Here is a 26,888-nt window from a genome sequence, read left to right as displayed (position 1 = left end):
TATAGATGGTATTCAGGGCTCATTTGGAGCCGGAAGGCACAGGAACGGCATTCCGGTAGCTCTAAAAAGAGGTCACGTGGGTTTTGGCCCCGCCCACATGGTTAGCTTTCCTGGGAGTGAATGCCGAGTGCTGCTGGGCTGCAAAGGTGCTCTCATTCTTTCTGCTCTGCCCTTTTACTTTCATTTTTTTTGGGGGGGGGAGAGAGAAAAAGCATGAATGCCGCGTGCTGCTGGGCTGCAAAGGAAGGCAAGGTGCTTGCATTCATTCTGCTCTGCTCTTTTACTTTCTTTTGTTTGGTGGGGGGGGGAGAGAGAAAAAGCATGAATGCCGAGTGCTGCTGGGCTGCAAAGGAAGGCAAGGTGCTTGCATTCATTCTGCTCTGCTCTTTTACGTTCATTTGTTCGGTGGGGGGGGGGGGAGAGAGAAAGCATGAATGCCGCGTGCTGCTGGGCTGCAAAGGAAGGCAAGGTGCTTGCATTCATTCTGCTCTGCTCTTTTACTTTCATTTCTGACTGGGCAGGGGTGGGGGGGTGGAGAGAGAAAAAGCGTGGATGCTGAGTGGTGCTGAGCTCCAAAGGAAGGCAAGGTGCTTGCATTCATTCTGCTCTGCTCCTTTAGTTTCATTTGTGACTGGGGCGGGGAGAGAAAATGAGTGAGTGAGTGCAAGCCAAGTGGTGCTGAGCTCCAATGGAACACAAGCTGCTTGGAATTCATGCTGCTTTATTTTCATTTGTGACTTGAGATCGAGTGAGTGAGTGGCTGCAAGCAGGGCTGGCAGGGAGGAGGGTAGGCTGCTTTAAGTTAATTTTCCTTTTAAGAAATACTTGGAGACTTTTGCTGAAAGGGGCCTGAGGGGTGGATGTTGCCTTCTGACACACTTCCGGTGATGTCAGGGGGTGTGGCATATGCTACTGAGTTATGCTAATGAGTTCCTGCAGTTCTTTTTCTAGGAAATGACCCCTGATGGTATTTATCGTAATCTGCGTGGAATACAATCTCAAAGTATCTCAATATGTAAGTATGACTTTTCCAAAGAAATATTGAGATCAAGTTTGGTGTGGTGGTTTAGAGCACGGAACTCAAATCTGGGCAGCAGGGAACGATTCCACATCTCCTCAGGAAGCCAGCTGGGTGACTTTGGGAGAGTCACTGTTCTCTGGAGCTATCTCAGCACCAACCCCCTCACAGGGTAATTGTCAAGAGGATCCTGTCATACTTTGTAAACCACTCTGAGTGGGCTTTAAGTTGTCTTGAAGGGCGTAATAAAATTCTAATGTAATTATTGTTATTTTGATTACCACATAATGAATGCTGTTCTAAGTATGATACTTTCGAGAAGAAATAAAAATTTGTTCTATTTATCAATAGTGAGAAAATACCACGAAAGGATATGCAGATTGGAGAGAAAAATAGAAGCCTTCACAAAGAAATGACATCTCTTAAGAGAAAGATCTCTCCACTTGAGCGATGCCACCAAAGCACACCGTCAGAGCAATCTGGAAGCGAGGACACGGAGTAGCCAGTGTATTGTCAGTTTGACAAATGTCTCTTCTATATTTAAGTTTGTTAAAAAAAGGAACAAGGACTTAAAGGGAATGTCTTAGAGGAAAACATTATATTGGAGAACTTTAATTTAAATTATTGACCTGATTCTTTATATGTTATGTTATCAACAGAAAAAAATATTGTTTTTGATCTGAAAAAACAAGATCTGCAATTTTTTTTTAAAAAAATAACTATTTTCATGCATGGCCACAGTGAACTTTCAAAACAGTATGTTACCAGAACTGCTCTTATTAATGGGGGAAATTAGCTTTAGCAGTCTGTAACTAAAATTAGCGCGGATCTTAACCTATGTTTATGGAGGTCCTGATTCCAGACACTCTAGTGACCAAGAGGCAGACTACAAATAGGTTCAAACACGTGTATTTTCTAATAGTGTGGCGTAAGCCTGAACTTGCACATACATACAAGAAAACATACAAGACCTAAGAAATACAGAGTAGGAAATATAGAGACTTTCGCATTAGCAGGTTCCCAACGATGGTAAGGGAAATACTCACAATCCTGAAGCGAAGCAGAGACACAACAGCGAGGTGGCCCAATGCCAGCACTGGGACCACAGACGGACAGCAAGGGGTTCTGGATAGGATGGCACGCGCACCATGAGGTCTGGGAGACCGGTTTAAATACCCCAAAACGTACCCTGGGGCTGGTGCTGTACTTGGTGGTTCTCACATATTAAAACAAAGGCTCTAATGGGTTACTGAATGGCTTGGATGGGCCTCTTTGGTAATCAGATCGTGATAAGTGACACCTCAGGAAGAGGGGACAAAAGAGGGAGGGGGAAATCCGAGTGGGCTGAAAGGATGTTCCAGCGGACAGGGCTTGTCCTGATGTCATCAGCTCTGGAATGCGGAGGTTTCTTTGAGATGCATTCTCTAAGTGCTTGGGATGGTCGGCACTTAGTTCCTTCTCCGGGGCGGCTCCTAAGATATGCAGAGCGGGGCGGGGTGCTTTCGCTGCGGACGTGGTGTGCCCGCTTTGCCGAAATGGCTTCTCAAAGCAGTCTTCTTCCCTGGGTCTTCTGGCTGCCTGGGAACATGGATGCCAGCTGGGCATAGCTGGGGCTGGTTTGCAGGTTGCCCAGTAGTGAGGGCAAGCTCGGGGACCGGCCCGCGGGAGGCTCCAGGCGGGAACTGACCAGGGAGCGCCTAGCCAGGCTCGCTGGAGGTTTCCCCGGCAGGCGCCCGGCTGCCAGCAGCGGCTTGGGCCCATATGAGGCAGGCTTCCATGGAGGCAGGGGGAACAGCACTTAAAACACAGTCCAAAGCAGGGAACAGGCACGGTCCGTGGCAGATGGCAATGCAGGCACGGGGCACACTTGTAATAAAGTCCAAACACACACTGGGAAGTCCAGATACAGGGCAGGGCAGGGCTGCCCAGAAAGAGTCCTTTGTGCAGTTATCCAAACATGGAGTCAGGGAACTACACAGTCTATTGCAGCAGCAAGGTAATTAACACGCAGGCAGGAAACTGACACGTGTAACAGAACACACACGTGCAAAGCAATCTTTGTGCAGCAGTAAAACAGCAACGCAGGAAACTTTAACACAGTCCATGGCAGGCCTTAAAGGAGGAGAGGGGGCCTACTTGGCAACAAGTACTAATAGTTTGGTTCATTTGTTGGGGAAAGTCCATGTTATTTGTTTATAATAAATAAACCTGTTATTAATGTTAGAAATAGACATTGTTGGTGTTAACATTGATTACTTTTTTGACAATTGAACAAGTCTCTCCCCGACGTGCATGATCGATCTATTGATTATGCAGGAAAATAAACATCTGTCATGGCACGGTAACAAGAGCAGGTTAGGCCATGTGTGTCTGCGATGGGCAAACATCAGATAACAACAAAATGTTTATGAATGGCAGCAGTTAGGCAACCACAACACCAGACCCATTTTCATGTAAAATGTGAAGATGATGTTATAAAGACTTATTTACCACAAACTTTTTTTCCAATTAATGAACTGTCAGTTTATTAGAACAAGCATACAGGGAACAGCTGTCAAGCTGAATAATAATTCTCATTTTTTTGGAGCATAAATCAAATCCTGGGAGAAGCTAGAGATGACAAATGACACTAGAATGGCAAGTTAGCAGACTCACACGTCACTTTAAATTGTATAATCACCTGCAATTAATTCACACGGTGAAAGGAGGCCTGGTCTTTGGTTAACTCCTGATACAACAGCATCTTTCATATTACAGTGAAATTTTCTTTGAAGTTCAAAGAGAGGACCCACAAGTTACAAAAGGCAAAGATGAAACCCTTTTTCAGCTGACACACAGCTTTGATGGGAAATGTAGGATTGCAAGTCTTGCAGCTTGGCTCACTGACTGCTGTCGAGTGGACTTTTCAACTGTCACTCGTCCATCAGTCCGCACAGTCGCCTGCATTTCCCATCAAAACCTGAGGGTCGACGACCATTGTCTAATCAGTGCCTTTTGTCACTTGAGATTCCGCTTGCACTATTACTAACAGAAGACAGAGGTGTTGCACAGTAGCTATTGGCCACCCACGGACTGGGCTGCGTAGGCAGGAGAAGGTGGTTGAAAGAATCACCTCATGAGAGGAGGGAACAAACGGAAGACATTCCATCACGCGGGTTTAAAAGTGTAATTGCTCGGACGTTTCCACTACTAGCACCAACAAGAGTTGATTGGGTGACCTTTTGGGTGAACCCGGCTCACCAGGAGCATTACGGGGATGTACCCCAGACAAACTTTAAAATGTCCTCTGAATAGGGTGAAAACAAGGAGCCGTTTTAAAATTTGGTTGCTGTAATTTGATGGCTGTGCTCAGGATGCACTCACAAACTGATGTGTTGGGCGCCTGCGACTCCCGTTCAAATCCCTCCCCTGCCCCGAGCTCAACAATTGACCTTACATGTGGGACTCCTCTCAGCGAAGCTACCCTGCTGTATTTCGGGGTGGGTGGGTGGGTGAATGACATCTCTTTTCACTGTTCTGAGAGGGGCACTAAGCTTACGAGAGGCGCGCTTCGGAAGAAAGCCGTAATGGCTGGGGAACCACTATCAAACACATCCCAAGATGAGAAGACTGTAACCCTTCTCTTGCTTCCCTGCTGATACCAATAAAAATCACATAGATAATAAGTGCATTCACAGTAATGTTTGTGCAAGGCTACTGTGTTATGCTGCATCCTCCTTGACTGGAAGGACAGGCAATTTATGGTTGCCAGCTGATCATAAAGAAACCTTTATGGTTTGCTGTTGTATCTGTAACTGGTGCTTGATCCGCAGAAATCCGCTTTTTGTAGCATAGAGAGAAATGCTACTGCCTGTTAATCGCTTTCCGCAAGACACACTACAAAGGCCAGTGGCAAACCTTGTTCCTGTGGAGCTGAGGAAGAAGAAGGCAAAGCCAGGGTATACACCGCAGAAATGTGTCCCCTGACCCTGGCTGAGATGCTTCATCCAATCAATGCTAAGCTTTGGAGAACTCTGGATGGCTGCAGATTTTTAATATGAGTATTCTAAATAGGCTGCCTTAATATTCTACAAATGTCACTTGGCAACCACAACTGGAGCAGTCTACCATGAAATACGTCTGCTTCCCATTATGTATCTATTGCAAAGGACCATAAGAAATGTCATGGTCTCAGATGACGCTGCAGTGTAGGTCTAGGTGGCCAGGATTCATGGCACCTCTGCAGTCCAGGATAACTCAGACTTCCACAAGTACCCTCCTTACTTCCTCTTGTTGGCAGTGCCTACCCAACATTAGCCATTCATTAAAGAGTAATGAAAGTTTATTTAGGAACCTACATACTTGGTAGTAAAGAAGAGACAAAGAGTGACACAGGTGTCTGGTTATTTAGCTGACTAAAAGAGGGAAAGTGAGATAGTTCCGAGAAGAAGTAGAATACCAATACCAAGAATAACAATCTGAGAACAAGACAACGAAAAATGACACTCAATAGAAGGGAGTTGCTGTCCTCACTTTACTATCAAACTACACTTTGCAATCCCCTGTAAGGTCTTCTCCTTTTTGTACACCAGACATTGCTACTTCCGACACCTCTCTCCCTAGCAGTGTGCACACCTCCTCTTATGTCCTCTGGAGAAGAGTCAAAGAGGCACACAGAGGACTCTTAGAAAAGGTTTAGAAAAAAGACAACCAAGAGAAGACATGATAATAAAATTATGCATGGATTGTAGACATTGGACAGAGATAACGTTTTCTGCCTCCCCCACGATATTAAAACTCAGGGCATCCAGTGAAGTTGATGGGCAATAGATTCAGGATAGAGAAAAGGATAATTTCCTGTCTCCATATGATCACTGAATAGTAAGCATGGCAACTGTACTCAGAGGAGAAGGGTAAGCACATTGACACCATTGGCACTGTGATCAAGAACTTTTGGAAAGCAGGATCCCTCATCACAGAGAAGGAATGAGGTGGATCCTATCCTTAGTCTACCACTCCAACGAGCAAAGTTCCAGCTGAAAGAGGCTTCCTTCAATTCAGTGACTCTTCTTTGAATGGGAAAGCCAGTGAAGTCGGAGGAAGGTTGCTTAGGCTGGAAGAAGGCACCTTGGAAGAAGGGTAGATCTGTGCCAACAGACACATGCACGCTTCCTCCATGTTTAGGCGCAATGCTCATGGGTTGGTGATAGTGCAGAGGAGGGTAAGAGGCCAGCACATCTATACCTGCCCTCTCCTCCATGTGATGACTCAACATGGGAGGGGTCATGTGTAGAGGGCCAAGGTTGTGAAATGTTCTATGGTGAGAGTTGCAGTTATTGTCTAAAATGCGCTCAGCACACACACACACACACACACACACTCCGTAGGACCATGGAGACTCTTAAAATTACCAGTTCATTCCACTGCTTTCCACTGAATCATGAAGAGGGCTTTTGTTACTCAGCTGTAAGATAGGGAAGCAGTCTCAAAGAGTTGCATCAGTAAAAGGATAGGGAGTGGCTATAGACTTTACTACTGCTGCTGTAACTATGTTATAGACTCTATTACTATTGCTGTAAGCAGCAGAGTAGTACAACAGTTCCAATGTTTCATATGTCAGTTTTAGAATGGCTTGTGCTCTGTTTCAGCATTTTTAAAACTCTGTATGGGATTACTGCTAGTTTAAATCTTTGCAAATTTGCATGTATATACCCTATTACATGTGTCTTGAAGTATTTTTGGAACTGACTGTACACAGACTCACACTGTGTAATCTGCCTTGAGTCTCAGTGAGAAAGTCAGGCTATAAATAATATAAATAAAACACAGCCTGCTGATTTTCAGTGCAATCCTATGCCAAGTTGCATAGGATTGCACTGCAAAGGATTGCACTGTTAGAATATTTACACCAAACGCAGTGCTCTTACACACACACAGATACTGGGGTTTCACCATATTTATTGCCGCATAAGTTCTTCTGAGAAACTGTAGACATTTCACATTGTTCCTTGATTAAGGTTTGGCTTCAACTTTGATGAGGTTCAGAAGATTGATTGGCTTTTTTACATGGACCAATTGGCCTCCTTAATCGGCATAAAGCCCAGGGTACCAGCTCTACTCAGCGAACCAAAATTGGCCATTAAAATCTTCTTTGGGCCTTGCTCTCCCTACCAGTACCGCCTGGTTGGGCCAGGGAAGTGGGACGGAGCCAGGAATGCCATCATGAGCCAGTGGGAGTGGACCCTGAAGCCTATGAGAACCCAGGCAGTAGAAGACCAGTCCAGTTCCTTTGTATATTTGTTGAAAGCCCTTTCCCTGTTTGCAGTCTTTGTTGGGATCCTCTATGGTTTCAGTTTGTTCTGACATCTTTATGGCATGGCTGTCTGTCTTTCCAGATACCTGCTTTCTTTCTGTGTCCAGGATTTTGTACGGGGAAAGTAGGACAAACCAGAATTCAGATTTGGGCAATTTGAGCATGGATATCTTTAAATATATATATATCTATTCATAAAATGGAAATGTCCTCAATGCTAATAAATAAGAGAGATCTCAGCCAACTAAAGCCTATTTCAAACCCAGAAAATTCACTGCAACTCCATAGGGTTTCAAGGCAAGAGACTAACAGATGTGGTTTGCCATTGCCTCCCTCTATGTAGCGACCCTGGATTTCCTTGGTGGTCTTCCATCAAGATGCTTAACTTCAGAGATCGGATGAGTTTGGGCAAGCTTGGGCCATCCAGGCGAGTTCCATGAGCGTAGGTGTTCCGTGGTAACTTAAAGACTAACAACATTTATTCAGGTGCATATGCAAGCAACAGAAAGTTGTGAGTTACAAATAGAGTAGGAACAATATTGTTTCAGCAGGAACAAATAAATCGCTCACAGTAGGTGCTAATAATAACTCAGCATGGCCCACACTTTATGGGAGTTCTGCTTATCATGTCTCATGCTGCCCCTTCCTTGACTGAATCTTATTCTCTGTTTGTCCTACTCTGTCCCTCCATCCACTTTTGTGAGTAGGACTTGTTCACTTGGAATGGATCATTTCCCTTTAATAACGGTGTACTTATATATCACTCTTCTCGACAAATTAGTGCCCCACTCAGAGCAGCTTTGGTGAATAAAGTCTCTTTGATTGATTATTGTTCTCTTTGAAGAATTCTGTTTAACTTTTCTGCAACAGGCTCACATGGCCTCTGGTATCACACGCACAGTTGAAATCTTATATTTACTCCAGCTGTACATACGGTGCATGAGCACACTGGATTTCACCAAGTTGGATTTACACCACTTTATGGACATCTCCTGGTATTGGAGAGGCCAGAGCTCAAGCTGGATGGGGTAGGAAGATGTCCCCCCACTACTTAGCATATTTAAGGCTGCCATATTGTCTGGATTAGCTCTGAATTTACCGGTTTTTGCACTATTTGTACTTTTGTATGCAGTTTTTATGCAAAGCAATACACTTTATATAGTTGGAGTTTTACAAGTGCAGAGGTCTCTATGCTCTTTTTGCCCCACTGCTAGTGCCCCTAACTTTCAGGTAAATAATTTACTCTGTCATAAATAGTATGCAGCAAAAATGTTAATGATGTAAGAAGAGCCCTGCGTTTCATTTTAAAATCTTTGTCCTTAAGATTAATAATGGAAGAAGCTACAGGGACCTTCGCAGAGACTGAAAATCAGCAGCACCAGGCTTCCACCCGTAACTTGCTTGGGGCTTTGAGGAAGGCCTCAAAAAGAGCATGAAGACCACTGCTGTTTCCTACCGATAGAGCTTCTCTGTACAACTATTATGGCTGCCGATCTTCAGATGGGGATATCTCCAGGATTACAACTGATCTTCCTTGTGACAGAGATCAGTTCCCCTGGAGAAAGTGGATGCTTTGGAGGGTGGAGTCTATTGCATTATACCTCACTAAGCTTCCTCCCCTCTCTAGGTTCTATCCTCAAAATCTCCCAGAATTTCTCAAGGTGGCGTTGGCAACTCTGTATTGGTATCCATAGGTATTCCTGTTCAGTATGTGGAGATTCTCTTGAGCTGTTATGGCTAATAGTCAGTGATCCATCTGATCTTTTGGAATTGTTTTTTCAAACAACCAATCCTCTTCACCCAAGGTGCATGAGACTCATATGGGTTTTGACCTTGCATCTTCACAACCAAAATGAGAATTGTGTGCATGCTTTTGTCACTTGTGGAACTCTCTTAATTTACAAAGTGCTTTAGAATTTTTAGACCTGGATTATTAATACATATTACAATATGTAATATGTATTAATACATATGGCATCTGAAGATGCCAGCCACAGCTGCTGGCGAAACGTCAGGAACTACAATGCCAAGACCACAGCAATACAGCCCGGAAAACCCACAACAACCAATGTTGGTTCTTACCTTTAAAGCCCTGAGCGGGTTGGGACCAGCATATCTTCGGGACCGCCTGTCCCTGTATGTTTCCCGGAGATCACTTCGATCAGCGAATAAATATTTACTTGTGGTCCCCAGCCCTAAGGAAGCCCGCCTCGCTTCAACCAGGGCCAGGGCCTTTTCAGTCCTGGCCCCAGCCTGATGGAACGCTCTGTCAATGGAAACTCGGGCCCAGCGGGACATATTATTGTTTCGCCGGGCCTGTAAGACAGAGCTGTTCTGTCAGGCATTCGGTGATTGAAGGGGGCGGTGCCATGTCGGCCTCCCACCTTTTAGGTGGGGGAGGGTTCTCCCCACTACTGCACTTTGTTAATTTGTTTTATTGTTTGTATATTGATTTTAGTTCTTGTTTTTATCAATTTTAAGTGTTCACTGCCAAGAACCCCTGAGGATGGGCGGTATATAAATTGAAATATAAATAAATAAAATAATTATAATGTCCTTCCAGTTTTCTGTCAATGTTCTCACTAATTCATGTGGGCTTTAGAGAGTAGAGAAACTAATGAGAAAGAAGCAAAGGGCCCTGGGAGGAAAGCTGATGAAACATCAGAAGAGCATTTGGTCAGGAAGGGGTTAACCGCTCCACCCACCTTCTGCATCTCTCCTGACACATTCCTTTCCAGTTAAATTGGAGAAAAACTGGCAGCGGGTTTCCCTTTTTTAAATCTCCTGGCCAATTTAAGCCTCCACCTGGTTTTGGAAGGAGGGGGAGGAATCTAAAGGGCAGGTGCCACTGGGAAAGAGGAACAGTGTTTTGTCAGCCCACATGAGGGCAGCAAACAGTGGAACTGCATCTTCAAGTCCATATACAATTAATATTTCTTTTATGCACATCAGACTTTTTTGGCAGAGGACTCTCTTGTGAGTTTTATCCAGATTTAAGTCAAGAACATAACTTAGATCACAGCCAACAAGAATTTCCCCTTGTTTAAAGGCAGTCAGTGTTTCCAGGGTATTTCTGATAAAGTTAATTTGGTCAGCATTTGGGACATAAATGGAGGCTAGTGTTAATGAGGAATCCTCTAGCTCACCTTTTACAAAAGAAAACATCCTTTGGGGTCTATTTGTATATCTGTGGTTTGGGAAGGGGTATTTTTTGTAATAAGAATGGTAACCACCACCCCCTCCAGCTTTTGAAGTACCTGGTGCCTGAAATGAGGAGTTAAACCAATGAGAATTTAAAAGGTGTTTGACTGTGGTTTTTTGGGCGTTTCCTGAAGAAAAACAAAATGGGGATGTTCTTTGGTTAATTCATTGGTTAATGGGGCAATGGAGCCCTCTGCAGTTCCATGAGATGACCTTCCAACACATTGACATTGTTTGTTAACCACTTGTTATTAGTGTCCCCCTTCACACAGGAAATAAATTAAATTAAAAACTGTGATACTCTCACTTTTTTGGTTTCAAATTAAAATAAAAAATCCTTTCTAGTTCATTCACTAAAGGTTTCTGTATAACAAGAATTATGTCCCAGTGTTTTGTTTTGCAGTTTAGAATAGTATCACCAAGAATTAATATAATGTGACTTCTGATGGCTTAACTGAGATTTCAATTTTCTCTCACTATTAAACTAAAATTAAAAAAGGTTTCTCTTATTTATTAACCTTAACTTTTAAACTTTAAAATAGTTAGAATTTGAGCAACTATACAACTATATAACTATATCTTCCAATGTGTTAATTTATAACCCCTATTTTGGGGTCAGGTACCACAGGGCCCTAAAATACTTTCAGGCGCAGGGAGTTTATATTGTGGCCTGGCACCACAATATGTAGTGGGGGGAATTAGTGGTTTAAACGTTTGTTTTTACTTCCTTCCCCTCCCTCCTCATCTTAGGTCTCTTTTGAGGCCTCCAGAAGTATGTTCTAATGACCAAGGCCTTTTCCACAAAGCTTACCTTGTTGTGGAAAATAGCGAAATCTCGCGAGAAGACGCTGTTATCACGCGAGAAGATGCTGTTATTGCACAAGAAGACGCGATAACAGCCTCTTCTCGTGTGATTTCGCACGAGATTTCGCTATTTTCCACAACAAGGTAAGCTGTGTGGAAACGGCCCAAGAATTATGTTCCAATGACCAAGGATCTCTAGTTCTAGTTCTATTAAAGCGTTCCTAAAACAAAAGGATGTTTTTGTTATTGACAGAGAGATATAACATTCTATTATTTATAAAATACTGAGGATGAACAAGATCGAAGTTCTTAATATTAATCTGCTTCTTCATTGCTCTTCTTCTTTCTGGGTTGTCTTGTTTGCCAGTCTTCCAGATTTTCTTCCTGTTCTGCCGTTAGTTGGAAGTTCAATGAGGATAAGAGTTTTTTTCCTGAAGGAAAATCATTTACCTGGTGCATAATCCATTCATGGAAAAATAGGATGCTTGAGGAAGGGCTCCACTTGAATTTAATGCCAGCTTTTATTAACCGAGCACTAATTGGTTTCAGAATTCTTCACTTTTCTAGTGCTTTTGGTAGTAGATCAATGAGCACTAAAACTTTTTTCTGTTCATAATTCAATGCTTCTTTAAGTCTTCCTTCTCTTAAGATTTTTTTCTTTGGTTCTTTGATATAGGAATTGAATTAGAATGTCACATGGGCAGTTAGGACGGGCTATGGACATAGGGCCTAGGGGAAAGGCTTTCACAATGGCAGGGGCAACTCCCTCCTCTAATTGCAAAATTTCTGCCCACCATTTTGCCAGGAACACGGCTAAGTCAAACTTTTCTTCTGCATATTCAGGGACCCCCCTCGTTTTAAGATTATTTTGTCTTACTTTAAGGCCCAGTCCTGCAATCCTTTCCTCTGTCGTTGCCTTGTTCATTTGGAGGATTCTGACTTCTTCCTGCACAGTCACAGCCAGTTCAAATGCTGTCTCTGCAGCCTGGGTTGCTTCTTTTAGGCTGTCTGTCAAGACTTTAATTTGAAGCTGAATGGGACTCAGAAGAAGGTCTGTAATAATTTTTTGTAAAGAAATGTTGCAGGTCTTCTTTAAAGCCACTAATATCTTTGTTTGTTGTGGGAGCTTCATCGTTTTGGGCGGGCTTCTCTCTGTCTGCCATTCTTCCCCCCCCAGCTGTTTTGTGCAGGCTGAGTCGCTCCTGAGTCTGACTCTCTTGCTGCTAAAAAGGCTTCCACAGAGCCGGGTTTCTTTGGGTTTGGCTTAGCCTTTGATGTAGTTGATTTTCCTATCTTTGAATTTTTAATTTGCTTCCAGGAGGCTTTGTTATTTTAGTTGGAGGAAGGAAGGTTTCAAGAGCCCCATGATTATGCGACTGCCATGATCTGGCACCACTCCACCCTCCCCCTCCCAAAAGAGGGTTTAGGACTAGAAATGGGCACGATCCAAAAAAAATACCGATTAAGCCGTTCGTGGATCCGGGCCGCTGCTGAACCCAGGCCACTGATTCTAACTGATCAAGTCCCATTTCTGATCCAGAATCGGGAAGGCCAAAGTGGGAGGGCACCCTACTGTTTGCAGCAATATAAGAACAGTGGTTGGTGGCAGCATCCACCAGGCCTGGTGGGCAGGGGGAGGCGGCGATGAGCTGCCTCCCTTCAGGGAGGGAGGGGACATTCACACACACACACACACTTAGAGTAGGGGGGGAGTTTTTAACCCGGCAACGAGCCGCCTCCCCTCAGGGAGGGGATATTCCCAGGGCCGGATCTACGGATGCCAGTGCCCAGGGCAACCGTAGTCAGGCTCTTGTGCGCGTGCGCTCCTGGGTCACCCCCTGCCCACGCAGCAAGCCGGCTGTCCCGGTGCACTGCGGAGCTGGCAGCAGTGTGAGTGGCTCGGCGGCTGCCTATGCCATTCACCTGCCCCAGAAGACAAGGGGTGTCTGGCTTGCCCACGCGCCCCTTGTCCTGGGGAAAGACGAACAGCGCAGGAGGCCTCCCAGGCTCCCGCACTGCCTTTTGCCTTTCCCCAGGACAAGGGGCAGCTGGCTTGCCCACACGCCCCTTGTCCTGGGGAAAGACGAATTGAGCGGGCAGCCTCCCATCCTCCCGCACTGCCTTTTGCCTTTCCCCAGGACAAGGGGCGGCTGGCTTGCCCATGCGCCCCTTGTCCTGGGGAAAGACGAATGGCGCGGGCAGCCTCCCAGCCTCCCACGCTGCCTTTTGCCTTTCCTTTGTGCCCATGGCTTCAGAACACCCCCTTCCCCCTCCCCTGGGTTGCTGCTCTGTGGTTGGAAGGAAGCCTGCTAATCAAGGAAAGCTGGGCTTCCATTCATGTTTCGAGGACAACAGAAGTAGAGCAAACACAGCTCATTCCCCTGGCACCGTTGCCCCAGGAATAAATTACTGGCGCAAGAGTGTCTGCAATTCCGAACAGAAACCGATATATCCGATCAAGTCCCGAACAAGCAAACCCCCGACTGCTGGATCGGTTGCCGTGAACGGAACCGATTAGCTGAGTCACGATGGCGCAAACGCCAAAATCGGAGTTTTTTTGAAATCGTAATTCAGATCATGCCCATGTCTATTTAGGACATTACAGACTGGCCTGACTTTGGTACCAGAGAAAAAAATTAGAGTAGACGATGAAGCGAGAGATCATTTAAGCACACTGAAACTGCAGTGTCTGGAGATGCCAGCATGTGTTTGTCAAGAACAAATCTTGCCAAATGAAATTTTGGTCAGGTTAATAATCTAGTGGATTGGGAGGAAGCAGTGGAAATAACATACTCTGATTTCAGCAGGCCAAGACCTCCATGACATTTTGGTTAGCAGACTGGGTAAAGGGAGCTAGATGATGTTATAGTCTGGTGGATGCAGGTTGGAAAGCTATACACAAAGAGATTATTGATGATGACACATTCAGTCTGGAAGGGAGCTCTTGAATACGGTGTCTCGGGTCTCAGTTCTGGTTCTGCTTAAAGAAAAGATCAGGGGTGGGGAAACTTTTTCCCTCCAAGGGCCAAGTTTATGTTTTGTCCCACGCAGAGAGGGCCCTTTCTCCTGCATGCGTGACGTCACTCCTGGAAATGACATCACGCAGTGTGCATGATGACGTCACTTCAGGGAGTGACGCCATGTGTGCGGGAGAAAGGGCTCTTGTGTCCCCCTTTTTTAATATCAGTAGTAGTATATCATACTGATACACCATTTTACCAATGGGTGTAGCAGTTTCTCTGAATATCCAGCATTCTTTTTTTAAAGTAAATATCTAGCCCCTTTCCTTGCAGAGAGATAAGGGGAAAAGGCAAATCTCCTAAAGGAAAAGGGCTAGAGACTTAGTTTTTAAAAAATGAAAACTGGGAACTCAGAGAATCTGCTACACCTATCAATGCAATAGTATATCAATATAACAATAGTCTAGTTCTGATTTTTTAAAAAAAATTCAAAATCCCTGGTGGCTCAGGAGAGGGGGGCTGGGGAAGGGAAACTGCAGGGCAACCTGCCATGTGGAAGCCCCATTGCTGCTGCAGTTAATAAGCAGCTACACCAGCAACAAGGAAAACACAAAATTCTGTCCCTGTGTGGAAGATGGCAAAAGCAGAGTACTCGTGTTAAAAGTTGTGCTGGCCAGACCTTACATGAGATACTGGATCCAGTAGGATTGCCAGGTCCCCTCACCCTCTGGGCAGGAAGTGGGAAACCAGGTCCTCACCTTTGTCGATGTCTTTCATCCTGCTGCATAGCACAGGAGCATCACTGGCAGGGCTCTGGAAAGGATCCGTGCTTCACAGCATGGCCAATTTAGGCTTCAAACAAGCCTGATTTTGCCCCAAATGGGCCTAAATCAACCCGCTACATAGTGTGATAGAGCATTACCCCACTTTCTTCCCCTGCCAGCCAGGTAAGTGGTGGTGGGGAGGAGGGTGGGAGTGGGGGATCCCCCGCCCCAGTGGGGGACTCGTAACCCTAGACTCCAGGTCTGGAGGCCAGGAGGTAACATCGAGGAAGGCCTGGGTCCGTATACCCTGTTTGTGGTCCCTCTGTGGTATTTGGCTGGCAGTGTGTGAAAGAGGATGCTGGACTAGCTGTACCATTGGTCAGATCATGTAAGACATCTCTTTTGTTCCTGTTCTGTAATATATTGGTAAAACACAGGCCATTGACACGTATAGTTTGTGTATTTAGTTTGCTCTGAAAATTCAGAGTTCTCTTTGTGATTTAAACAGCCACGACATAGTTTTATGGTTTCTTCCACTATTCAATTCAAATACCTTTAATGGCATACATGTTTCTTCCACGAATCAAATATAAATAACAGAAAATGAATTTGCAAGTAAGGTTGTCAACTTCTCAACCTATCCTCGTTACTCTGATTTTAAGAGCAGTATGACTTGAAGACCGAAGTCACTGAGAATGTTTGTTGGCGTGGTGTAAAATCCATCACCTCCCACAGTCCCTACAGGTAAAGCTGATATTAAAGGCAATGGACAAGACTTTCGTGTGTTGTAGCCTGAGGAGGGAGCTGCTATCTGAAAATGAACAGTTCCAGAATCCCCTTGGGACAGTACAGCTAGTCATGTGGCTGTCTGTGGTCCTTATTTCAGAATTGCTGGCATTCCTGTGGTGGAGGTCAAAGGTCAGCTCTGTAAGCAAGACAGCTACTAAATTTTTCTCTTCCTCAGATTGTCAAGCATTCGGGAAAAGAAATAGCCAGAAGATGTTCTATGTCTTTGGTGTGATATACAAGGATCAGCGGTGGAGATGTTTTGACAGAAAGTTTAAAGTTATCAACTGCTAATATTAGAGTATGGAAGTTGATCTTAAAGGTGCAGGACTAAAACCAGCACCACATTTGGCAGGTCTGCCTCCACTTCATGGGGATCATATAGGCCATAGAACCCGTTTGGGGATCATCCTTTCTTGACAGACAATTAATTTAGCGTTATTGGTTTTGCTGATGCCACAGCAAAACTGTTTGTTGTTTTCAATGTAACAGGTACCCCTATGAATGAAGCTTGAGGGAGTCTGTTGTTCACCCTTTCCGTCTCAACTCAAGGGATTCTGCTGTCTTTCAGTTTGGCATAAGTGCAAATTTGGGTAAGTGATCAAAGGGTTCATTTCCACATCCCGACAAAGTTCACACAGACAACTCCACCCAAAAGGGGTGTTTTCTCAGCAGAAGGACTGCCTCCCTTCCTCATTGTCTCACAATCAGCTGCTACATCTTCTTCTCAAATATTTGTGTGGCTTCAATTAGGAATAAATATATCCAGAGCTGCCTAAGCAAGCTTGGGAATTCACTGCAGATTCCAACAAGGCTACCATGCACATTTGCAATGCAGGTTGCAAAGGAGGTAAGGGAGAAACAGCCTATCAGTCCTCTGTCTAGAGAAGAGAAACAGAAAAATGGTCAATTGGTATGTCTCTACTTAAATGGAAGTAGGGGCATTCTCACAATGCATTCCCTGAAATCTTAGATAGAGATAGAGATAGAGATAATCTTATATTTAAGATTCCAGTTGATACTTGTTGGCCGTCTCTTGATCTTAAAGCAAGATCATTTTCACATGTACAGAGAGCCAGAGATTCTGGACCTTAATATTGAAATTAATACCTGAAATGATTGGATAGGATATTCCTTTGAACCATGTAGTAGTTTACCTCAAAGATATGGTACAAAAATCAATTTAGAAATTGTGTTAAATCTGTTAATTACTGCACAATTGTATATAATGGGGTTTTTTGGGAAACATACCGAAATCCCCACAACTTCAAGATGATTATAGACAGTTTGGAAGACAGCATATGTGACTAAATTAACATATTACAAATAGTTGTTAGGCAGTAAGTTTATTTGTGGATGAATTTTTTGAAATTTCTTTGTAATGTTTTGGAAAAATAACCTTAAGGAAGGTGGTGGTGGTAGAGAGTGCCCTCCGGTCATAGCTGACATGGTGACCCCTGGTGGGGTTATCATGGTAAGAGGCTAACAGAGGTGGTTTGCCATCTCCTGCATCTGCAGCCCTGGTCTTCATTGGAGGTCTCCCATCTAATTACTAACCAAGGCCATCCCTGTTTAGCTTCTGAGATCTGATGAGATCAGACTCACCTGGGCTATCCAGGTCAGAGCTTAAGGAAGGTATCCAACCCTATATCTTCTTTTAATAATTATAATTTCCTTTCTTGTGTTTGTTCATTTGTTATATGTAACTCTCTGCTTTATGTAATTTTTTTAAAAGAATTAAAAAGAAAAGGAGCAAAGTTGCCAGTTGACCAATGGCCAGACATGTCCTTATATCTTTGACCGCTAAGTGATATGATGAAAATAGCTCTTAAAATTCTTCAGACCATGGGAAGAGACACTATCATCTACTCGTATTTGTACATTAAGCAGATAAAGGTGCAAATGAAAAACTGACAACCTTGGTTGAAAAGATAGGAACCTTAGGTAGAAGAAGATGGACCCCAAGGATAGATTTGATCCTGATTAAAGACAGACATGTCCCATGTTTGTTTGCAATTCTTTCATAGGACCTTCAACAGCAGATTTATACCCTGTAATGAAACTTTTCCACACCTTATTTACATGTCACAAAAGACTTTGCTTCGTTTATTTCTGTGTGGTCCATCAAAACAGGAGTTCAATGGCACCTTATAGACTAACAAAATGTGTTTCAGAATCAGCTTTATGAGAAAGGCAATGGGGGATGGGAGAGATACGTTCCAAGGAAAACCAGATTTATGGCCTATTAAAAGTTGATGAAATCTGATGAAGTGGATGCTAGGCTTAAACTTTGCTCTTTGTGGCTGCTTATGTTAAGCTGGGCCAGTTTTATTTCTTCATTTTTTATTTACATTATATATATTTTGCCTTTTTCACTAAGACTCAAGTCAGATTACACAATGTGAGTCAGTACAGTCAGTAACAAAGACATTTCAATAAACATGCAATAGGTATATCCAATGCAAATTTGCAAAGATTTAAAAACCAGCAGAAATCCAATACAGCTGAAAAAATGCTGAAACAGAGCACCAGCAATTCGACCACTAGGGGTGCAGCACACGTGTTCATCATGGGGCAGAAATGGGCAGGTATGATCAGATGTGATTTATGCACTCGTTTTACTCGTGTATTTCGTATCGTGTAGTTCCGCTCTAACATATTGAACAACATATGATCAACTTAGTAGGATCATACTTACAGCAGCAATTGTGGAGTCTATGGTTCCTCAATATTTCCTACAATAGTAGTGGAGTCTGTGGTCCCCCCTCCCAATCCCTTAATTGTTGGATCTCAAGGATGTCTAGGAAGTAACAAATGCCTCACTGAAGGAGGGTGTAATTCCAATGGCCTTGAAAGAGATAATTATGAAACTCTTTCTGAAGAAGATCCAGAGGAGTTAGCTGTGTTAGTCTGCAGTAGCAAAATAGCAAAGAGTCCAGTAGCACCTTTAAGACTAACCAACTTTATTGTAGCATAAGCTTTCAAGAGCCACAGCTCTCTTCATCAGATGCATTCATTCCAAATGCCAAAAGATAAGGCTGTTCCTGATTACAGTCACTAAATAAAGGTGGTCAAAAGACCATCGGGAAGGAAAATTCTACAATACTATAGTGCAACAGTTTATAAACCTTTTCAAGTGATTTTAACAATAATACATAATTACATCATATTACATATCATATCATTTTTCAACATTTTTCAGCAATCTTATTCATAATACATAGAAACAAGAGTCCTCTGCAAGAGGACCTGAGGGTGTGACAGCAATGCAGCAGGAAAAGTCTTTAAAGACTCAAAATAACGTGTCTTCTTTAGCTTTTTTCTGTTTTCTTTTTTCAAATTTTTCAAATGCCAAGATGGAAAAGTACATGGCTGGTCCAAAGATGAAAGTTGGAAAGCCCAGCGGGGCCCTATACACACAAAAGGGTGACCGTGTATATGGGGAGGGTCACAGGTGGTGCATGCTCCCGTTAGACATAGTTGGAGAGCCAAAAGCAAACATCTGAAAAAGACCTCTCTCTCTCTCTCTCTCTCTCTGTCTGTCTGTCTGTCTCTCTCTGTCTCTCTCTCTCTCTCTCTCTCTCTCTGTATTATGTTGTTTTGAGGATGACTGGGAGGAGTGCCATAATTCTCTTAGTGCTAAAGAGAGATATGTGATGGATATGCCAGGAGTAAGGAAAGAGACTTCTATAGGCAAGGCCCTGTCCAGTTGTAGTCTTAGCCCACAAAACCATAGCTATCATATCAGCATGCCATTAACCCTTGCAGAGCTGTAACTGAATACCATGCAAGGTCAGCTACCATCCAGAATTTACAGTGTAGTCCTAGGGATAACTGTACCCTCTAAGTCCATTCAAGTCAATGAGCTTAGAAGAGAGCAAGTCTGTTTAAGGTTATACTGTACATCTAAAGGACAGGGCTTGCTCTGGCATGTGTCACTGAGACCTGGCTGGACAAGATGGATGGATGGTCCTGACTCATCTACATCTAGTTGGGTTCTTGGTACAGCATCTAGTTAAACTTGATGCCCAAGGAGCTGGAACTGCATTTATCCTTTGAGATACCATCTTAATTTCCAGCTGTCTCATTTGGCAGAGGCCTCATTTTGAGTACTTGGTGGTAGGTGGCTGGGATATGTTAGGGATTCCAAATTAAGCAGCAGGACCAGCTATTTACTAGGGGGTGTTGTTATTGCAAGCAACGCCAATTTGTGTTACTGTTCCAGATTATCAAGGTAATGATCTGAAACAGCACTTTCTGTGTACATTTTCCACTCGGGTGTTTTATTTTGCACAGCCCTATAAACAAGTAATGAGGCTCTTATGGTAATATCTTGCAGTGTATAAAATGAAATTTCTGACATGCTGTCACAACGAGTATTTGAGGCCCATGTATCCAGAGACAGGCATAACTTGTTTAGAATTTGGGAGAGGCATCACTTCCCATGGGGAACCTTGTCTTTTTGTCCCAGTGTCACCATCAGTCAACCACATCTCAATATGAAAACCAGCCTCACTTGTTTAGACAGGATCCCAAACAGCAATCCTGCTTTCAACCTGCACTCCTTAGCAAAAATTGCCTGCCCCTATCCCTTTGCTTCCTATTCAGTTATCTAGTTTAGATACACTGTTCTTGGCATGCTTTGAATCAGGTATGATGGAACCTCTTTCTTCTAGTGCTATGCCAAATCTAGTAGTGTTGTAGTAACACTCCTGACAATGCTGGTGTATATTTTATTTATTTTAATATTTATACGCCCATTTTCCCCTTGAGAAACTCAGGATCCAAGTCAGGCAATAATATTTTAAAAAACAATTTTATAAAACAAACATCAGAAACATCTTATGCCACCCACCCACGGATACTCTCCTTCTGTGCAAGCGTAGGCTGCCCCCAAAGACCTCCTGTACAGCTCTGTTTTGCAGCCTGGCCAGAAAGCCAGGAGAGCAGGAGCCTCATGACCTCTTCCAGGAGGCTGTTTCAAAGGCATGGGTGGGCTACTGAAAAGCCTCAGGCCTGAGTGAATCCTGCTGGGAAGAATGAAGCTGCCTCATGGGCACATGCAGGGACAGGCAGTCCATAAAGTATGCAGGCCCCAACTGATAAAGAAAAAATCTCTTCATGGTGCTCCCACATGTGAGATCGTACATGTGGACATATGGACAGTTTCCACGCATAGGCGGAATGTTTCCATCCTTTTGCACTCTCCAACCACCAGAATATTAATTATACATAGGAATATATTTATTGTTCATCCGATAGACTACCTCTTCTTGTATATATATGCACTTTAAACTTTGTTGGATATGTATTTGCACTTTTGCACTTTTGCACTTTTTGATATAATATAATAATTTATACCAACATTGTATGTGTTGATTCTTCGTGACCCTGGTTATCACGTTTTTGAGTTGTTCGTGTAGCCAGGGGGTTCCCTTTGTTGTTTTGCAGGTCTCCTGCTATAGCTGGAGGCCTCCCAACTGCAGTCCTCATTACAGAGCCAAGGCAGGAGATTAAAAATGGCAACGTCATCTGTGCAGCTCCATCACTTCTGAGGGAAACCATAGTTTTACCAGTGATTCCTAGAGTTATCCTACATCACTTCCCAGTTTTCCCTGCAAGTGACATAGCAGTGTAGATGACATTATGGCTCTCCATGTCTCCACCCCAAATCCTCCCATTGGTTGCTACTATTAAATTAAACTTAATAGTTAAAACATAACTAATTATGTTAATGAACCTGACCCATTCCTGCGGTACTGGAGGGGGCTTCCCCATCACCAGCCGGCACACGTGCAAAAAGTAAAAGGAAGGTGAGTGCCAGATCCTCCTCCTCCTCCTCTCTTTGGGAGGGTTAAAGGACCTAGCAACCGTAGGCCTGTCACTCTTTCTCAGCCTAACCTACTTCACATGGTGTTTGGATAAAATGGAGGCAGGAAAAAGGAGGTTATAACTTACGTTGGGCCCCCTTTGGGGAGAAAAAGCAGGGTATAAATATTTAAATAAGTAAATAGTTCCTTTCTTAAAAGTAAACCTAATAAAATCTTTGCATTTAATCACCTGCTTTAAACAAAGCCCTCTATATTTACTGTGTGGAGGGAGGCATCACTGGGGTGCTAGTGATGCATTAGAACAGTCAAGGGAATAAGAGAGATCTGGGTCTTTGGGTGAGTCACTAAAGAGTTAGTCAACCAGCTGCCAAAGAGCAGAGAAATGAAGTGCAGTGGTTTTTATACAAGTTATTTAGCACAAAAAGCAAGTCGTTCTTTGCATTGTTTATTTTAATCATGTTGCATTGACTCTCAGCCACTGGGTACTTTGACATAACACCTCCTTGCCAATTAGGCAAATCTTAACGTGCCAGTTAGGCACCCGGCCTATGATTGTACACCTGATAAGTGTAAAGAGTTGCTTACAACTTCCAGTTTCAGTTAATTGCTCTCTAGGATTTAATTATTATATTGCTAAGACGTTGTAGAAGGCCAGGTTCAAGTTGGACTTGATCCTTTTGGAGTTGTTACAATTTTGGTGTTCAAACGACGTGTGAGGGGAGATCACCTATCCACAATCTTCTTGATAGGCACAGACTCTGCAATGGAGACTGTGCATGTACTTTCCAGCTTTGGTATGTGCAAGCAGGAGCCAGGAAACACGGAGTATACCATGACACCCTAGCTGTCACATTGAGGATTGCAGGTGATAGCTTAGAATACTTCCTGTGTGCTTTACCTTTTATTTCCACACGTAAAAAGGCTCTCTTCTCTCCCATACAGAAATCCAGCTGTCCTGCCTTAACCCCAATTTGAGGAGTATCTCATTTCTCCTGAAGAAACACATAATTTCTGAATTAGGAATCAAGAGTTTCATTCATCGAAATAATACTCTATTATCCCTCTCCTTTCTACTAGAACTCTGCTGCATTTAAGCCAGATAGGATATGACTATTAATTTATAGTCAATTTATCTTTTCAAATCACTTTGTAATGATTCCAAGTAAATGTGTGCATGTGTCTTTAAATGCTTGGTTTGAGCTAGGTGAAGAGTGGGGGTGAGAGAGGGAAGAATGAGTGATGTGATTGGTTGATGACTGAGAGTGTGGGCGGAGTGAATGCAGTTTAGACTGACAGAGAGAGAGAAAGTTTTGAGTCAGAAGAAAGCAGGCTGGCTGTGTGCTGCCTGAATATGTTGAAGTGTTTTATGAGAGAAATATAACCTGTGTGGAACCTGAACTGAGCATGTTTGTGAAAGGACACTCAGTCAGGGAAAGAGAGGCCAGCTGTGTGCTGCCTGAGCAGGTTTCATATTTCTGTGAATAAGAGAAAGAGAGGCTAGCTGTGTGCTGCCTGAGGAGTTTTCTGTGAGAGAAATATTGAGTCTAGTGAAGGAGGCTAACTGTGTGTGAAGCCTTAGAAGGGATCTGTGTGAATGAGTTTATAGGAAGTAACTTTAAGAACTAAGAACTAAGAACTTTTATGAAACCAATACGCTTCTTGAAAAATAAACATTTATTTTGTTTTGTTATATCTCAGTGTAGCTGTCATTGCTATATCCCATTCATATCCTCAGGGCCACATAGAACCACGAAGGAGCCTGACGCTTAAACACGTTACAAAAGGGAAAATTTAAATAAAACATTTTGGGATAATATATTCCTGGTGGCAGCAAACTACCCAGAGGGTAAAGGGGGAGATTAAAAGAAAAATCTACCCCCCAAAAGTAAAGGTCATAACAAGTGGAGGCCTGGGAGGAAGGAACATTCTGAGAGAAAGACATTCTGAAGGGACAGATAGCCAAGGAGACAGAGTGTTCAGTTAAATCCTATGAGAAATATAGAACTGTTATAAAGGAAAGACACAGAAGAACTAGTAGGATTTATAAGAGAGAACATAATCTGGTGAAGTTTAGTACAATTGTAGAAGGAAATAAAAGTAAAAGAGAAATGGCAGAGTTTATGGGGATGAAAAAGGAGGCTCTCATTCAGAAGTGCATAGAGTTAAATTTACCTCATGAGGGGAAAAGTGTAGAAGAACTGAGAGTTATACTGATACAAAGCAGTGTGGAGCCAAGTAGAACTGCAGAGGAGAGAAACCCTGAGGGAATGTACAACCCTAATCCAGAATATTTAGAATTTCTGAGGGAAAAGCTGAAAGTTGAAGCAGAACTTAGAACTTGAGAAATAGAACAAAAACAAAGGGAAAGGGAAGCTGAAATAGAACAAAAACAGTTTGAAAGGGAAAAGTGGAAAGCTGAAATGGAACTTAGAGTTCAAGAGATGGAAAGACACACCAGTTTGGAAGTTGAAAGATTACAATTAGAAAGAGAGAGACTTAAGAATGGGGACAAAAAGGAGGGTAACTCTGAACCCAGAGCTGATTTACCTCGAGTTACCCCAAAAGATTTTATGGTGTATGTGTCAGGAGAAGATCTACAATTTTTCCTGTCCACTTTTGAACGATGTGCTCAGAACTGGGAAATACCAGAGACACAATATATGAAGTATTTACCCAGCTTAATTAGAGAGGAATTGGCTGAGATCTACAACCCATTTCCCTCAGATAAGCCTGTTGTTTATGCCGAATACAAAGAAGCGGTATATGACAGATTTCGGCTAGGTCCTGATTACTTCAGAAAGAAGTTCAGAAGCCTAGTGCCTCAGAAAGAGAAGTCATTTAAGTCTTTTAGTGCCAAACTGACAGACTATTTTGATAAGTGGATTTCATCTGCCAAAGCTAACTCTAAAGAAGGAATAAGGGATCTAATGATTTTGGATCAGTTTTTATTTCAACTTCCTTCAGAGATCAGACTTCTAGTTAAAGATAAACTTCCAGAGAATGTCAAGCAAGCATCAGAGTGGCAGATAGATTAACACTTAATAGAGGAGGATGGGATTGCCGTGATAAGAAAGACTGTTCTTATAAACCAGAGTTTAAATCAAGTAAAGAACAAGAGGGAGAAAGGAAAGGAACATATGAAAGAGCTGAGATTATAAAAAGTCAGGATAAAAATATAAAAAGAAACCAAGATGGATACTGGAATGATAGATGTTATGTATGTGGTCTGAAAGGGCATTTAGCTTACAAATGTCTAAAGAACCAACCCAAGCAAACAACGCTTGAGCATGTAAGGAGGGTCACTAGAACTGACTCAGATGATCAGAGTGATGAAGATGATAGAAACTCCCAAAGCTCAACAAACACAAATGAAAGTCCCAGTAAGAACACTGCCTTACCCATAAACACTGAAGAAACAGTCTACTTGTGTGGGGTAAAGACAGATAAGGTTGCTCAGGGTACTGAACTGAGAGAGGTGGTACAAATAGATGGGAGAGATACTTTAGCCATTCTAGACACAGGAGCCTCAGTAACACTGGTCAGGGAGGATTTTGTTGATAAGAAAAACCTGATTCCAGATAAGCAAATATCCTTGCAAGGTGTGTGGGGAAATTCTAAAAGAGTGCCACTAGCACGGCTAAAAATTAACTGGAGAGGAAAGGAAGAATATTTTCCTGTAGCAGTTATTAAAGAACAGAAAATACCAGTAGTATTGGGAAGAGATGTAATGGGAGCAAAGGCAAGAATTCAAATATGCACTGACTCCAATGATTTGCTACAAGCTGAAGCTAGGGGAGCAGAAGACAAGCCCCTAGGTATCTTAGCAACAGACACAATTGATACATTGCAGGAGAGAAAAAGAGAGAGACAAACTCCTGTTAGTAGTACTGCAGAAATGTCCCAAGAAAAAGCAGGAAGCATAAATAAAAACTCTGAGGATTTTAAAGAAGAAATTATGAAGGATCCCGAGTTAAAGGACATAAGAGAGGAGGACAGGCAGAATGAGATGAATGCAGAAACAAACATGTTTGCATGGGAAAATGAGTTGTTACAGAAAAGGGTTACTAAACTAAAGCTAATTTGTGAAAAAATAGATATGTCAAAGCAAGAAAACTCTTACCTGGATATAGAAAATAGAATGCCGAGAAAGACTCTAACTAGCCAGAGAAACCTCTGATTTCAACTAGAGTCCTTAGAGAAACAGAATACACAAATTGATGAAGAGAATTTAGAACTCAGAACAGTTGAATCTTTGAAGAGTATGAACCTCAAGATGGCTCAGTTACAATTAGAAAACAAAGAACTGGAAAGTGAGAAACAACAGCTTCAGAAACGTCTAGAGCTTATGAAAACCTCTTTTAAGAAGGCTAAACATTTAGAAGTCAGTTATCAAAGTTTGGATATAGAAAACCAAAGGCTGCAGAAAGCCCTAGAAAACAGCAACAAAAAATGCAGCATTTAGAAATGGTGATTTATTTTGCCGTTGTTGCCTTTTAATTGTCTTTCTACTAACGTACAGAAGCTATCAGTTAATTAGAAACAGACTTTATGTTGGAGGAGAGAGGCAACTTGATAGTAAAGTTGCTGAACTGATTGAAGACAAATGGAAAGTACTAGAAAAGCTCAGCATGTGCAAAAAACAGTATAAAGAGTTAGGAAACTCCTTGAAGGATGCTAGCCTTCTAAATGAGTCACCCAGTGCATCAAACATGAAGAGAGCATGTAAAGAACTAAGCTCAAACCCTGTTCGCAAGAAAGAAATAGACTGTTTAGGAAAGAACAGAATATTGATAGAGAAACAACCAGAAGAAGCAAACAACGACCTAGTAGAGAAGGCCAAAGCCGAGATGACCTCAGCCCAGCAGTGGAACATCCCAGAGAGCGAGATGACCTCAGCCCAGGAGTGGAACATCCCAGAGAGGGAGATGACACCCCAGCAGAGGAGGAATGCAAGTTAAAGAAACCCAAGACTTTAGACCAAAAACCACAGAAGAGTGAGAAGTGGACTTAACAGGAACTGCAGAGACAATAAAACATTCCCTAAGCCGGAGAAAGCTGCACACAGCTCTTCTGAAAAAGAGATGTGTTCCGCTTAAGAAGAAGGGGGGGATTTGTAATGATTCCAAGTAAATGTGTGCATGTGTCTTTAAATGCTTGGTTTGAGCTAGGTGAAGAGTGGGGGGTGAGAGAGGGAAGAGTGAGTGATGTGATTGGTTGATGACTGAGAGTGTG

This window comes from Eublepharis macularius, chromosome 5 (assembly GCF_028583425.1).
Source record: "Eublepharis macularius isolate TG4126 chromosome 5, MPM_Emac_v1.0, whole genome shotgun sequence".
Classification (NCBI taxonomy): Eukaryota; Metazoa; Chordata; class Lepidosauria; order Squamata; family Eublepharidae; genus Eublepharis; species Eublepharis macularius.
Note: the sequence above shows the minus strand (reverse complement) of the source record.